The sequence below is a fragment of the Canis lupus genome, chromosome 7, assembly GCF_003254725.2.
Source record: "Canis lupus dingo isolate Sandy chromosome 7, ASM325472v2, whole genome shotgun sequence".
NCBI classification, from domain to species: Eukaryota; Metazoa; Chordata; class Mammalia; order Carnivora; family Canidae; genus Canis; species Canis lupus.
The window spans coordinates 72,779,640-72,795,406 of NC_064249.1; the positions used below are offsets into that span (position 1 = coordinate 72,779,640).

The 15,767-nt window shown below is 39.4% G+C and overlaps 1 protein-coding gene across 1 annotated transcript in view; it reads left to right on the top strand.

Annotated features, from left to right (window-relative positions):
• Positions 1-909: 909 nt before the first annotated feature.
• Positions 910-15,767, top strand: part of ARHGAP28 (Rho GTPase activating protein 28) — a 258,329-nt gene continuing 243,471 nt past the window's right edge. The window contains exon 1 of the mRNA XM_049112917.1: positions 910-1,022. The gene's annotated coding sequence lies outside the window, so the exon portion shown is untranslated. The remainder of the gene's footprint in view (positions 1,023-15,767) is intronic.

The following is a 15,767-nucleotide window of genomic DNA, read 5'->3' on the forward strand; positions in this document are numbered from 1 at the left end:
ATAATGAGACAGATTTCTGGTAAATAGATAAGAAATTGACAACATCAGAGATATTTACCCTAAGACTCTCTGGTGGAAGACAAATATTTCCACGAATTTGATTTGTCGGAGGCTGGATCCTTGTGACTTTCTCTCTCTCTCTCTCTCTTACCCTCTCCCTCTTCCTCTCCCTTTCCCTCTCTCTCTTTTTCTTCCCAGACCCTCCATTGCTTTTTTCAAGGCACCGGATGAAGCCAAAAATATCAAAGATAAATTAAAACTTGAGGTAAATCTTTTAGTTATATGCCAAATTTGGTTAAGACAAATGGACTCTTCTGAAAGGGACAGACAAATACAAAATAACAAAGAATTGAATTGAAACCAGGCATTCACTTCCTTAGGCCCATTAACTCAGTAGACAAGAGCCGCTATATGCTTAGCACAGAGGGCGGGTTTCTGCCTGTGGTTCTGCATGTTTCTCGTGGACAATGAAAACAGCCTGGGGAGGGACTCTACTGAGATCCCTGTCATCCCCCACACACATTTGGATTTCTTTTTAGTTGTCATTTAAGATTGCCATGTCCAAAAGAGAAAGCCAGGAACTGCATATTCCCCGAATCAAACCACCCCCAACAAAAGAGAATAGTGGGACCCTATCTAAAAGAGTACAACAAAGGGAACTGACATACAAAGAAGTGACAAAAATTCCAGCTGAAAACAACCAAGTTGAGCAGGCTCCCCCAAGTCTTCTCTAGTGCAGGCACAGCTCATGCTCACCTTTGCACCAGGCCGTATTTCCAACCCACATTGGGAAGCATGAGCATAGGTAGAGAGACAAAGAAGTCATACCCATTGATGATGGAACAAGGCAGGTTTGGTGACTTGACTTGGGAGCCATAGAAAATACACAGCAGTGACATTTCCCACTTAACAGGAAATTCCTCCTATATGAGAATTCTCCTAAGTCTAACACTGGGAAAAAAATGTAGAAGCATTTGCCAAGAATGAGAAGATCTGAGATTTTATCTTTTTTCTTCACTAAGGTATTTGATTCAGGAATGCCTGAACTGCATTTGGTGTTGGTTTCTGGCTTATGTTTAACCTGTGGGAGTGCGTTCAGCCAGGAATGTCAGCTAATCATGTTTAGCCTGATATAATCTGGCAGCTTCAAATGTTGACACTATTTTGGAGCTATGAACTCCAAAAAGAAAAAAAAAGATAAAGATTTCATATAAATTTAAGCAATTATTATAATAACTATTTCACTATTATTATTTAAATTAATATTCAATGACATAATAATGGCTTGGCAGGGTGCTTATTAGCTTAATGTAGCAAAATTTTGATATATCCATAATGTCAATTTAATGTATACTTTTGTTTGAAAACTTGAATATAGTTGAGACTTGAGCAACAGAGGTTTGAACCATGCGGATCCACTTATACATGAATTTTTTTTCCAATAAATACAGTATAGTACTATAAATGTATTTTTTCCTCCTTAGAATTTTCTGAATACATTTTCTTTTCTCCAGCTTACTTTATTGTATGAAATACATATAACATACAGAATATGTGTTAATCAATTGTGTTCTCAGTAAGGCTTCTGGTCAAAGGTAGGCTATGAGTAGTTAAGTTTGCAGGGAATCAGAAAGTACATATGGATTTTCTACTGCATGAGGGGTCTGAGCCACTAACCCCCATGTTATGCAAGGGTCAACTGTAATTTAGAATTGGGGCTAAATGATACTTCTTAGGTCTTATGGGCATTTCCAAAACTCTCACAAATGGACCTTGAATGCCAACTTTGTGGTTCTAGGATGGCCTGGTTTGTCATTCACTTTTAACCAAGTCACACATTTTTAGCCTGGAAAGTTTCTGCTCTTCAGCAGGGTTTCTGCTGTGAGGGAGAAGAGGTACAAGTGCCTGGCAGGCCATATCCTATCCAGGGTTGCAGGAGTCACAGCCACGTGTCTCTAAGTCTGCTGAGGTAGAAAATATGTGGCTAAGGCACGTGGAAGATGCAAATAGGTATCAAAGAAATTTGGCCTACTATTCATTCATTCACTCATTCATCCATTCCCTTATCCCTTCATTCATGAGATTTTTTTTTTTTAAGATTTTATTTATTTACTCATAAGAAACAGAGAGAGAGAGAGAGATTGAGAGAGGCAGAGACACAGGCAGGGGGAGGAGCAGGCTCCATGCAGGGAGCCTGACATGGGACTCCATCCTGGGACTCCAGGATCATGCCCTCAGCTGAAGGCAGTGCTAAACCACTGAGCCACCTGGGGCTGCCCTCATAAGATGTTTATTGATGTCCACTATATGTCTATCTTTTGCTCAGAGCTGAAGGCACAGTTCTGAAGAGTAAGGGGGAGAAAAAGAAAAACAAAGAAAAGGAGGAAGAGAAGGAGAATAATAGGAACAAGGATAAAAGGACAGCAGACAAATAATATTGAGCATTTATTATATGCCAAGCACTATGCTGAGTGCATTTTCTTTTCTTTTTTTTTTTTTTTTAAATTTTTTTATTTATTTATGATAGTCACACAGAGAGAGAGAGAGAGAGAGGCAGAGACACAGGCAGAGGGAGAAGCAGGCTCCATGCACCGGGAGCCCGACGTGGGATTTGATCCTGGGTCTCCAGGATCGCGCCCTGGGCCAAAGGCAGGCGCCAAACCGCTGCGCCACCCAGGGATCCTGCATTTTCTTTTCTTTTTTTTTTTTCTGAGTGCATTTTCAGCTGACTTCTAGAGGCATTATTTCATTGACTCTTCTCAGCTCTTTAAAGCAAATACTGTTATTTATTCTCATTTTTCAGATGAAGACACTGAAATTCATTCAGGATAAGAAATTAGCCCAGGTAAAATGGCTAGTAAGTGGCTGACTTGTTCTAGAACCCATGTGCTCTGGTTTGAGAGGCAACAGTGTATTGTGGTAAAGAGCATGGTCTCTGGAAACAAAGGCCAGTGTTCAAATTCTGGATCTGCCACTTGCTGGCTGTATGACTTTGGGAAAGTTACCTCTGCCCCATTCTCTTGTAGGATTGTCATGAAGACTGTATGTAACTAACAGACTAACACTTGTACGAACATGCCCTACAACCCTACAAAGTGGTTTTGTTATTCCAGAGCACATGCTTATAAATATCCCTTTCCTGTCCTCATGAAGTTTGGAGTCTAGCAGAGAATCAAGGTAGATGAATAGACCATTCCTTTACAGTGTGTTAAGGGCTCAGACAGGAGAAGTATAGGGTGCTGATAGAACATGCTGGTAGTCTGGAAATCTGGACTTGGAGTTTCAGGAATGCTACTTAGATCAAGTGTGGCAGTGAAGCGCAAAGTCCTTTATTTTATTTTATTTTATTATTTTTTTAATTGGAGTTCAATTTGCCAACATATAGCATAACACCCAGTGCTCATCCCGCCAAGTGCCCCCCCTCAGTGCCCATCACCCAGTCACCCCAACCCCCGGCCCACTTCCCTTTCCACTACCCCTTGTTCGTTTCCCAGAGTTAGGAGTCTCTCATGGTTTGTCACCCTCACTGATATTTTCACTCATTTTCTCTCCTTTCCCTTTCACTATTTTTTATATTCCCCAAATGAATGAGACCATATAATGTTTGTCCTTTTCCGATCGACTTATTTCACTCAGCATAATACCTTCCAGTTCCATCCACATTGAAGCAAATGGTGAGTATTTGTCGTTTCTAATGGCTGAGTAATATTCCATTGTGTACATAGACCACATCTTCTTTATCCATTCATCTTTCGATGGACACTGGGGCTCCTTCCACAGTTTGGCTACTGTGGACATTGCTGCTAGAAACATCGGGGAGCAGGTGTCCTGGCGTTTCACTGCATCAGTATCTTTGAGGTAAATCCCCAGCAGTGCAATTGCTGGGTGGTAGGGCAGGTCTATTTTTAACTCTTTGAGGAACCTCCACACAGTTTTCCAGAGTGGCTGCACCATTTCACATTCCCACCAACAGTGCAAGAGGGTTCCCCTTTCTCCACATCCTCTCCAACATTTGTTGTTTCCTGTCTTGTTAATTTTCAAAGTCCTGAAGGAGGAGGAGGCATGAACCAGCTGAGGATATGGGGGAGTTGGGACCTGTGCTCAGGAAGGCTAATCATTTTATTTTTAAAAAAGATTTTATTTATTAGAGACACAGAAAGAGAGACACAGGCAGAGGGAGAAGCAGGCTCCACGCAGAGAGCCCGACGTGGGACTCAATCCAGGGTCTCCAGGATCACGCTCTGGGCTGGAGGCGGCGCTAAACCACTCAGCCAGCCACCAGGGTTGCCCAAAGGCTAATCATTTCAGAGAAATAGAAGTGAAAAACAAAAATTAGGGGGGTAGCCCGGGTGGCTCAGCGGTTTAGCGCCGCCTTCATCCCAGGGCGTGATCCTTGAGACCCTGGATCGAGTCCTGCGTGGAGCCTGCTTCTCCCTCTGCCTATGTCTCTACCTCTCTCTGTGTCTCTCATGAATAAATAAGTAAAATATTTAAAAAAAAGAAAAATTAATTCAGAGAATCATTGCAAATCTTTACTAACATCCTCCCGGCCATTAACGCAGGAAATACCACACTTTGCAAATATAGTGCAAATAATATTTACAAAAATATGCTAATTTTTGAATCTGGAATTAGTCTTTCAAATAGCAAGAATTTTAAAAGTGCTTTGGATAACTGGTAATTGATGTTAAACACTCTAGTATCTGTGGTTTGGAATACACAGAAATGTCAATGTTCTCATTCTTTCCCTGTCGCTTACTCATCCTTTTATAGCCTTCTCTGTCTATGTCCTCTGTGCTCCAGCCCTGCTACTCGCACTCTCCTGGTGACAGTATTCATGTTAAGTTTAAGTGCTTGCTATAAACCTCTTTGTCATCCCAGTGTGTCCAGAAGTCTCAGTGATGCTCCACTGACGAGAAAAGACAGCTCAAGTAGTGGAAAGCAAGAAGAAAGAAGGTAGATTTAGGAAAACATAACTGTGTCGTCTTTTTCTAGCACCTTCTGAGGTTTGTAAGGCTTAGCACTCCTGCCTGCTTGCGGGAGGGAGGCAGTTCTTTGCACTCCTCATTTTCTTGCCATCTATAAAAATGTCTCAATATTCAAAATGTAGTATTCTCATCCACAACAAAATTAATAATATGATTTCAATCAAAGCTATTATGAGCTCTAGCACGATCCTAGATGTGAAAAACTAGGCATGTGAACCCCATGTTTCTTTACCTCTCAGCAAGAGAGGGCCTTGTCCTTAATCACTTAATCCAGGGTTATGCAATCCACACAAAAGCAAAGTGAGAAGGGTATTGCTTTTGTTAGCACTGTCAATGAATTTCCAACTGCTATAAGAAGAAAAACATAGCATCCCCTTCCCCGCAGTGGAGAAAGCACATGCTAAACATCTCCATTATAAAATTTCAATCCCACCAAAGGAATTAAGTTAAAATTTCACTTTTTTTTCAGTTAAAAAAAAAAAAAAAGACGTGCTTTTAAAACATCCCTCAAGGAATGAGTATTCCTTACGAATGCTGCCTTTTTGTGAGTTTTATTTTACCAGCTCACAGGTGTTCCCGCTTCACTATTTGTGGCTAAGGCAGCAAGGCCAGAGGTGCAGTGTCATATTCAAGGGGACGCTCCTGCTGCCTGTGAGGTCTTCTAAGTGTGCTGATGGTGGTCCAAATAGTCTTTGTTTCTAACTTTCTGTGATTGCCAAGAAAGAAAGCTTTCTTTGCAAAGTCCAGACAGGATCCCTGTATCTTTTTCTTGACCTTTCTATACTTTTGCTCATTAGAAAACAAACTCATCTGAATCCCCTTTCTTTTAGTGGAAACTAGCAGTGTACTTGTAAGATCACAGTATAAATTTGGGAGCTATATTTACAATCTGCACATGTCCTATTTGACTGATTTTTTTCCATAAGAAAACCTAGAAATGTCTCATAATATAAACACGAAAATGCTCCAGGCCATAATATATCATTGTTTTAACCATATTTTCGTCTGTAAGGCAAATTGTATTCTTGGTGTTTCCATCACGTGAATTCATATAAATACAGGCAGTGAGGATAAATTAACCAGGAGAACAGGGAGGGTACGTAATTGATGATCTTTCCCTGCTCTGAACACTTTTGGAATTGCTGCCTATATACTTCATGAGTGGCATGTCACAGCCAAAACACAGGAGCACTGAGAGCCAGAGATGACCCAAGGCAAAAAGTACTGTGGCAGGATGCGTGTTTGGGGAGCAAATAATCAGTATCATTAAGATATCCATTATTATATTCTACAACACACACTGCTGCACCTTAGAGAGTATGCTGATCCTACATGCAATGGCCCCAGACTTCAATTTTCTGATCATGATGCTTGCTTAGCAGCTTTGCTGTTTCCTCTTGGACTATTGTAATGTCAACATCACTACTTTGTACTATTTTCAAAAGTTTTTTTTTTATTTTTATTTATTTATGATAGTCACACAGAGAGAGAGAGAGAGACATAGGCAGAGGGAGAAGCAGGCTCCATGCACCAGGAGCCCGACATGGGATTCGATCCCGGGTCTCCAGGATCGCACCCTGGGCCAAAGGCAGGTGCTAAACCATTGCGCCACCCAGGGATCCCTACTTTGTACTATTTTCAGCTTGACTTTCAAGAGTCTTTTTGAATTGAAGTTCATAATCTATTGTAGACTTCTCAGAGAAGGGCTAATGTTCTGAGGATTTGTGGCTTCTATTTTGCTGTTCACAAGCTTTCTTGCTTTTTTTTTTTCTTTTTTCCTGATTCTCAAAGGTGATCAGGATAGTTGGGGTTTTCAGATAAATGAGGGATTTGCTGTAGGAGGCTACAGTGTTTCAAATGGAAACTTTATGCCTGAGAATAAGCAATTCTGAATGTGAAAATATGTTTCCTATTAAGATACTCTGGCTGTCCATATTTCAGGCATACCAAGGTTAAAATTAATTCTAATTCTTCTTTGACATGAATTTGACCAGAATCAAATGCTCTTACTATGAAAACATATCCCATATATAGCTTTCTTTTCACTTGATGCCAAGTGATTATTAACTTATTTCTCAAATCTTTTACAGATCTCATGTTACAAGAATAAAGCTATGGAAATATACAGCTCTTTATTTTTCAACACATATGAACCTGATTTTAGCTAAAAGCAAAGTACATATTTCAAGCAAATGAACAAAGCATTGAAGCATGCGAACAAAAGACCACTTAAATTATCACGGTTATTCAATCAGTTTGTGATTATGGCAAAACATTTCCAGTATAAAACATTTGTTGAACACATGCTTGGCAGTCTTCCAAAATAGTTTCAAAGAAAAATCAAGAGGGCAGGAACTCAAAGTGCTTTTCACATTTTTAATACTAACTTTCTGCTAAGGCTACAACATAGAAATAATACAGTTATAAACATAACAAGTAATAATTAGCTATTTGTCATTTGGTCTTTTACACTTAATACAAAATTTAAAACTCTTGGTAGAAAAACTCAAATCAAAATCTGCTGTAAAATATTTCTGGGCAACTGGTATATGTACATCTCTGAGATATGCATGTACTATATACCCAAGGTGATTCTTTCATTCAATCTCTGGATGTTACTTTCTAGCCAATTTGGTACTATAGAAACAAAATGAAGAACTAAATCAATTAGTCAGATAATGCTTTTATGACATGAGGTAATTTTCCTCTCTTTTTCTGATTTCAATTATAATATATTCTCATGTAATATATTCTCCTGTAGAAAAATCAAGCAATACAAGTTGTCTTCTATGGATTAAAACTTTGGTAAAATCTGTATCACAAAACAATTTTAACACAAAGCTAATTTTAACCTTAAGGAAGTTAAAAACAGCATGAGGAAAGTAAACACTCCTCCTAATGAGTAATTAATGAATTTTTAGAGGCAGAGACACAGGCAGAGGGAGAAGCAGGCTCCAGGCAGGGTTCCTGACGTGGGACTCGATTCCTGGTCTCAGGGATCACGCCCTGGGCTGAAGGCGGCGCTAAATCGCTGAGCCACCAGGGCTGCCCCAGGATTTATTATTTTAAAGAAGAAATACTATAGTGAATATTCTTATTGCAAATGCTCAAAAAATTCCCCTCTATGTGTTGTAAACCGTTGGACATACCCCAGCAATGATTTTTCTTTTCTCATGGAAAGTGGAATTGACAGACATTGACCATTGTCCGTGATTTTAAGGAACTATTGCATGGATCTGGGTTACCTTTTCCAGAATAGAAAATATATTTTTACTACCAGAAACAGAGCAACTCATGTTTCAAATTTCCTTCTGAAAAGTCCCCCTTTTTTGGTCTATATGGATATAATCTTCCTCTTGTGTAATGCATTATATTGATCTTGGAGAGAATAAAAAAAGATGCATTTCATTTGACATGGTCAGCTGAATAATGATGGCTTTGACTACGTTTGTCTCCTGAGAAAAGACAGTCTTATATTCTAAAGTATTATGTTTGAAGCAGTAATGTTATGGTCAAATAGACCTTTACCTCTCAGAAAGAAAGATTTTCTTGGGGAGTGGGGAAAGAAGCAGAGGTCTCCTTGTCAACAAAAATAATCAAACATTTGGATTACTTGCTTTTACTTGCTTTAAAAATAAAGAGTCAACAAAAATGTGAAGAAAACATTTCTAAGATCATTGAGCGGTTTTGAAAACTAGAATGAAGGCTTTATGCTAAAGGAGTATGTAGACACAATTATGCTGATTTGTTTTAAGAAGCTCCAAAGGGGAAGAAAGAGATTACTCTGAGACTGGTGTACAGAAGCCAAGAATCATTTAGAGCTTCCAAAAGACTGGGACAAAATCAATAGGAAAAGGGATCTTTGTTTTTAATGGAATTTAAAATTCAGACATAAAAGTCAGTAAGTCTCTAGAGCTCCCTGAAGAATTGCCCAATGACTCAGTGAGTGAGAGAGAAAGCTTTGGGGAGGCAGGGGAGAAGAGAGTGAGGAAAGAACATATAATAAATATCTGCCAGTTCCAATGAAAGAGGAAGCCATGAGCAATTCTTTCAAGTAACTGGACTTTATCTTGAGAGACATTCACGAATATTGGTTGGTGGTTTTTAACCTTGGTTGAAACCTTGGTTTGAAGAAACCCTTTTTTCAAGTCAGTTGAGTTTTAACTAATGGTCCATGGAAATCGTTGGCCTTCCGCTTAGTGCAGAGACTTATACAGGAGTGTAATCACATTGACCATCACTTCTGAGCTCATTAGTGAGTGGTAACATTAAAAGGGACCTTGAAAAGTCACCCAGAACTTCCATTTCTGGAAATGGCCAACTAGATTATTAGATCAATCCTCTTGCTGAAAACAATGAAAATGAGGGTAGTTTTCATGATTGAGATGTTATACACAAGGCTTTGGGATTCTAGTAATGTTCTCTCTCTTGATCTTAGGTTTCCTAGGAAATAATTATATCTCTTGGTTTGGGTGATGTTATGTGTTTTCTTACTGTTCTGTATGTAAATTATATGTCACAATAAAAGAGTTTTTTAAATCCGCTAATTCAGCCTTCTACCTTCAGGCAGGTAGATTTTGCACAATGAAGATACATTTTCTTTCTCCATGAATAGAACTATTGTTTCCTTTGCAATCCAAACAACACTTTCTCATATCCCGCTTCCTAGGGGTTTGAGTCATCTTACATGCCACATTGCTACAGGACCCAAGTTGAAAATATTGAAAAGATTTCCAAGAAAATTTTTGGCTAGAGCATTAAAGCTTATGAGGTGTCCAATCAGAATCAATGAGAATAGTCTCCAATATTTTTACTACAACTGTTTTGTTCTAGCAAAGAATTCCTCTTCCTTTAAACTTAAATAATTGGGGACTGGTGAAACTGCCACTGGTTATATCTATGGACTAACTACTGTGAACTGGACCTTGGACAGGACTCCATTTGTAACCTGGCTCTCTTAAACTCACTCTAACAGAGACCATGACGAGTCTTCATATCTCAGTGTCAGCTCAGACTTTGTGTCCAACAATCTTTGAAATTTTTGGCATTCCCCTTTCAGCATGTATAGTTACTTGAGTAAATGGCCATATGTCTTTTTGGGGAAGGGCTGGGAAACATTATTTTGCATACTTGTATTACAAGGTCCTTTCTTCTGGAGACCCAAGCTTTCTTTAGTCAATGAACTATGGGTATGAACCTGGCTCAGGTCTTGAAATTGGGCAAGCGATTGTGACTTCCAATTTGGGTATCTGACCTCAGTCTCTTGATTGATACATCTTTGATCTCTTTTAGTTGTATAGATTAAGACATATCCTGTTTCATTTTGCTAGTACATCCCAAGAGGTGTTGTGTTCTATTAACCACCTCCACAACCCTGTATATGTCACAACCTTGTTGTTTATGATAATGGCACCCACCCTCTTCTGATATTGAAGTACCACAACCCAGTCTCTCTCTCTTTTTTAAAAGATTTTATTTATTTATTTATTCATGAGACAGAGAGAGAGAGAGAGAGGCAGAGACACAGGCAGAGGGAAAAGCAGGCTTCCTGCAAGGCGGCCAATGTGGGACTCGATCCCAGACTCCGGGGGATCATGCCCCGAGCCACTCAACCGCTGAGCCACCCAGGTGTCCCAACCCAAACTCTTATTTCAAGAATCTATCATCCCCTTTGCTATCTGGGAGTGCAGTTCTGTAAAGCACCTTCTGTATCACCCTTCACAGGAAAGATGGCCATGTCTGAGCTTCTTTGTGATGCTCACTCCTTATGGCTTTGATGTGTGGAATGCCCTTTGGGCCCTCCCTGTGGCATAGTCATATATGGTGGGTTTTCAGTCCTTACATAACACATTTTCCCTATAATGGCCATTTCTCCATGCCTTTTGATCCCTCTTCCATAGTCTGCTGTGACAGTTTGGGCATTTCTAGTTCACTTAATGTGGGGGCATTGCTTTCAAGTGCCACCCTAAGGGTATGTTAGCAACATCTCTAAATAAACTCCCTTATCTATCTAACTTGATGTTCTGCTTCTCATCAAGTACCCACAAGACACACAGCCATTCAAATTCTCTTGGTTCCAATGGTCTTTGTTGGTAATACACTGCAGCTTCTTTGGAGTATAATTATTTTCCTCTCTTAGCAGATGTAACACTTCGCAGTAAGGTTATATTGTAATTAACTCTGTTTAGATCACTGGTGTCCAGAGAGGAAAATGGGGTTAGACACAGCAGCGTGTTCTGTTTTGCAGGGCAGAGGTCTCTGTATCCTCTTCAGATTAAAGAGAGTGCACTCGTCTTCAACAGAGAGGAGATGGGCTAAGGATTTAATCTGCTCTGGAACTCTGATAGTTTTCTAATTAGGACCTTGAACTAATCCTCAGTTTTTTTGTGTTCTCCAACTGCTGGAAATGAGAATTTATTTATATGCTGCCAAGGAGCCTTGATGGCTTTCACACTTACCTTTGATTGATGACTAATCACAGTGGTGGGCAGAATAATGTGCCTTCTAAAATGTCCATGTTCTAATTCCTGAAGCCTGTTGAAAAAAGACTTTAGAGATGTTGAGATATCGAGGATTTTGAAATGAGAGATTAGACTGGATTATAGAGGCTGGTACCATGTAATCCCATGAGTCCTGTAGGAAGGAAGCAGGGAGACAGAGAAGAGAATTGAATTAGGAAAGCAGAGGTTTGAGTGGTATTATATGTATATCAGTTAAAATGTGCAAGTCAAATTAGTGTACAGTGTGAGTTCACTGTGTATATGGAACAGAGATCAGAAAAAACACATTTTTTTTTAAAGCTGTTGACTATGGATACTGAATCTTTGGGTAACTTCATTTTGTTTTTTACATCACTTTCCAGTGATTTCCAAAATTTCTATAATAAACATGCATTTAAAAAAACACTTCTTCTTCTTCTTCAATATTATATGGTAAGCATTTTTACTTATCCTCAATTTTTAAAACATTTTTAATGAAGATATGATGTTACAGTGCATTTCCCTACTAGACAGTAAAATTATATCTGTTTTTTGATATTATAAATAATGATGTGATGAATAAAGTTATATGTAAAGATTTAGCTACATGTCAGATTTTTTTCACAAGAAGTGGAACTGGGTTACTTTGATAATCAGAAAAAAATATTATAGTAAAACATTAATTCATAATCAGGTGAAAAATACCTGCATATTACTAGGTTTTGCCAACAGATTTTCAGAAGTAACCCATATTTCCCTATACCAGACATCTTAGGCCAGGCCTCAGCTTGTCTGTTTCATAAAGGAAGCCAATAGGTGGCTGGTACAGGTGGCTGTCTAAGCCATCTTCCTTTCCCTAAGAGAAGAAAGGTGGTGGGCTGAGAAAATCTTTCTGGCCGGCATGGAATAGAAATATATACAAGGGTTATTTCTAACATAGGTCGATTCCAGGGGAATACTGCTTTTTCCCTTCTGTTATAGGACGTATTCCACTCTCCCTAGAGGGATAGTATGGCACAGTAGATACAGTATCCTTGAAAAAAGAAACCATTGTATAGATGTAACCTCAAAATGGAGCAGCAGCCAATAGGGTAAGTGAGGCTGAGCTGTTCCAGTCAACTGGTTGAGCCTAAAGGGATTGATCCTGGGCATCCCACACCATGGGACTTATCATCCCTACTTCAGCAAACTGGATAAACTACCCATGAGAAGAACTTCTTTCAGACTGTGATTGATGCTGTGCTTTGCACCATTCACACCAGTTTGCTGAAATATGCAGAGAAAATTATTGACTGGGACTAAGAGAATATTACAGTGGAAAATGATGAGCCAAGACATAGAAAAGGTCTAAACTTCTCCCTGGAAATACCTTGATATTTATCTTAAATTTACTTCATCCTCTGTATATGGATACATTTCACATTTGGGAAAACTGTTCAAACAGCAGGCAAATACGAGCTGAGAAAGAAATATTGATATTTCTTTATTTAGAATTTTAAAAATCCCAACGATTCTAAGAAATGATTTAGAAAGATTTCTGATGAGGTTTAAACTTTCTCTCTGCAATAAGGAAGAAAGCTACATAAAAGTATTTTCACTAATGAAGGGTGGAAACAAGATGATTTCTTAAAACCTTTGAAATAAAACAGGAACACATCTCTGCGGAAAAGTATTTTCTGTAAATGTATTTGTGTTTGGATAATTTTCCTTATCCAATAAGCAGTTGTGAAAAATTATATGCAGGCATACCTTGCTTTATTGCACTTCACTTTATAGCACTTTGCAGATACTGCATTTTTTACAAATTGAGGGTTTGTGGCAAACCTGAAAAAGTTTATTGGCGCCATTTTTCCAACAGCATTTGCTTACTCTGTCTCTGCGGGACATTTTGGTAATTCTCAAAATATTTCACACTTTTTCATTATTATTATATTTGTTATAGTGATCTGTGATCAGTGACCTTTTATATTTCTACTGTAATTGTTTTTGGGGTCCCACAAGCCACACCCGCGTAAGATGGTGAACATAATCGATAACCAATGTGTGTATTCTGACTGCTACACTGACCAGCTATTCCCCTTTTCTCTCTCTCTTTCTCTCTCTCTCTCTCTCTCTCTCCTCAGGCCTCCCTATTCCCTGAAACACAACAATATTGAAATTGGGCCAATGAATAACCCTACAGTGGTCTCTAAGTGTTCAAATAAAGGAAGAGTCACATGTCTCTCACTTTATTTTTTTAAAGATTTTATTTATTTATTTATTAATGAGAGACACAGAGAGAGAGAGAGAGAGAGAGAGAGAGAGAGAAAGAGAAAGAGGCAGAGACACAGGCAGAGGGAGAAGCAGGCCCCATGTAGGGAGCCCGTGTGGGACTCTATCCCAGGTCTCCAGGATCACGCCCTGGGCTGAAGGCAGTGCCAAACCGCTGAGCCACCTGGGCTTCCCATGTCTCTCAATTTTAAATAAAAAACTAGGAATGATTAAACTTAGTGAGAAACGCATGTCAAAAGCCAAAATACGCTGAAAGCTAGGCCTCTTGCACCAAACAGCCAAGTTATGAATGCAAAGGGAAAGTTCTTGAAGGAAATTAAATGTGTTACTCCAGTGAACACACAAACAAATGATAAAAATGGGAAACAGCCTTATTGCTGAGATGGAGAAAGTTTTAGTGGTCTAGATTAGAAGATCAAACCAGCCACAACATTCCCTTGAGCCAAAACCTAGTGCAGAGCAAGGACCCAAGGCTCTTTAATTCTGTGAAGCCTGAAGAGAGGTGAGGAAGCTACAGAAAAAAAGTTTGAAGCCTGAAGAGGGTGGTTCATGAGGTTTAAGGAACGAACCATTTCCATAACATTAAAGTGCAAGGTGAAGGACAGCCCAGGTGGCTCAGCGGATTAGCGCTGCCTTCAGCCGGGGTCATGATCCTGGAGACCTGGGATCGAATCCCACGTCGGGCTCCCGGTGCATGGAGCCTGCTTCTCTCCCTCTGCCTGTGTCTCTGCCTCTCTCTCTCTCTCTCTCTCAAATAAATAAATAAATAAATATAAATCTTAAAAAAAAAAGTCAAAGGTGAACCAGCAAGTGCTGATGTAGAAGTTGCATAAGTTACTCAGAAGATCTAGCCAGGATCATTACTGAAGGTGGCTACACCAAACACCAGATTTGCGTTGTAGATGAAACAGCCTTCTATTGGAAGAAGACGCCATCCAGGACTTTCATAGCTGGAGAGGAAAAGCCAATGCCTGACTTCAAAGTTTCAAAAGACAGGGTGACTGACTTGTTAGAAGGTAAGGCAATTGGTGCCTTTAAGTTGAAACCAGTGCTCATTTATCATTCTGAAAATCCTAGGGCCCACAAGAATTATGCTAAATCTATTATGCCTGTGCTCCATAAATGGAACAATAGTCTAGATGATAGCACATCTGTTTATGGCATGGTTTACTAAATATTTTAAGGCCACTGTTGGAACCTGCCACTCACTGACAATGCACGTGGTCACCCAAAACCTCTGATGTCCAACAAGATTATGTTGTCCAACAAGATTAATGTTGTTTTCATGCCTGTGAACACAACATCCATGTTGTCATCCATAGATCAAGGAGTCATTTTGACTTTTGAGTCTTATTATTTAAGAAAACATTTCATAAGGCCATAGCTGCTAAGGATAGTGATTGCTCTGATGGATCTGGGCAAAAACCATGGATGCCTTCTGGAATGGATTCACCATTCTAGATGCCATTAAGAGCATTCATGATTCGTGGGAAGAGGTCAAAAATCAACATTAATGGGAGTTGGAAAAAAGTTGATTCTAGGGGATCCCTGGGTGGCGCAGCGGTTTGGCGCCTGCCTTTGGCCCAGGGCGCGATCCTGGAGACCTGGGATCGAATCCCACGTCGGGCTTCCGGTGCATGGAGCCTGCTTCTCCCTCTGCCTGTGTCTCTGCCTCTTCTCTCTCTCTCTGTGTGACTCTCATAAATAAATTAAAAAAATTTTTTTAAAAAGTTGATTCTAACCTCCATGAATGACTTTGAGGGGTTCAAGACTTCAGTGAAGGAAGTCACTGCAGGTGTGGTGGAAATAACAAGAGGACTAGAATTAGAAGTGGAGACTGAAGATGTGACTGAACTGCTATAATTTCACGAAACACTTTCATGGATGAAGAGTTGCTTTTTATGGGGATGAGTAAAGAAAATGGTTTCTTGAGATGGAATCTCATACTGATGAAAATGCTATGAAGATTGTTGAAATGACAACAAAGAATTTATAATATTACATAAAAGTAGTTGATGAAGCAGCAACA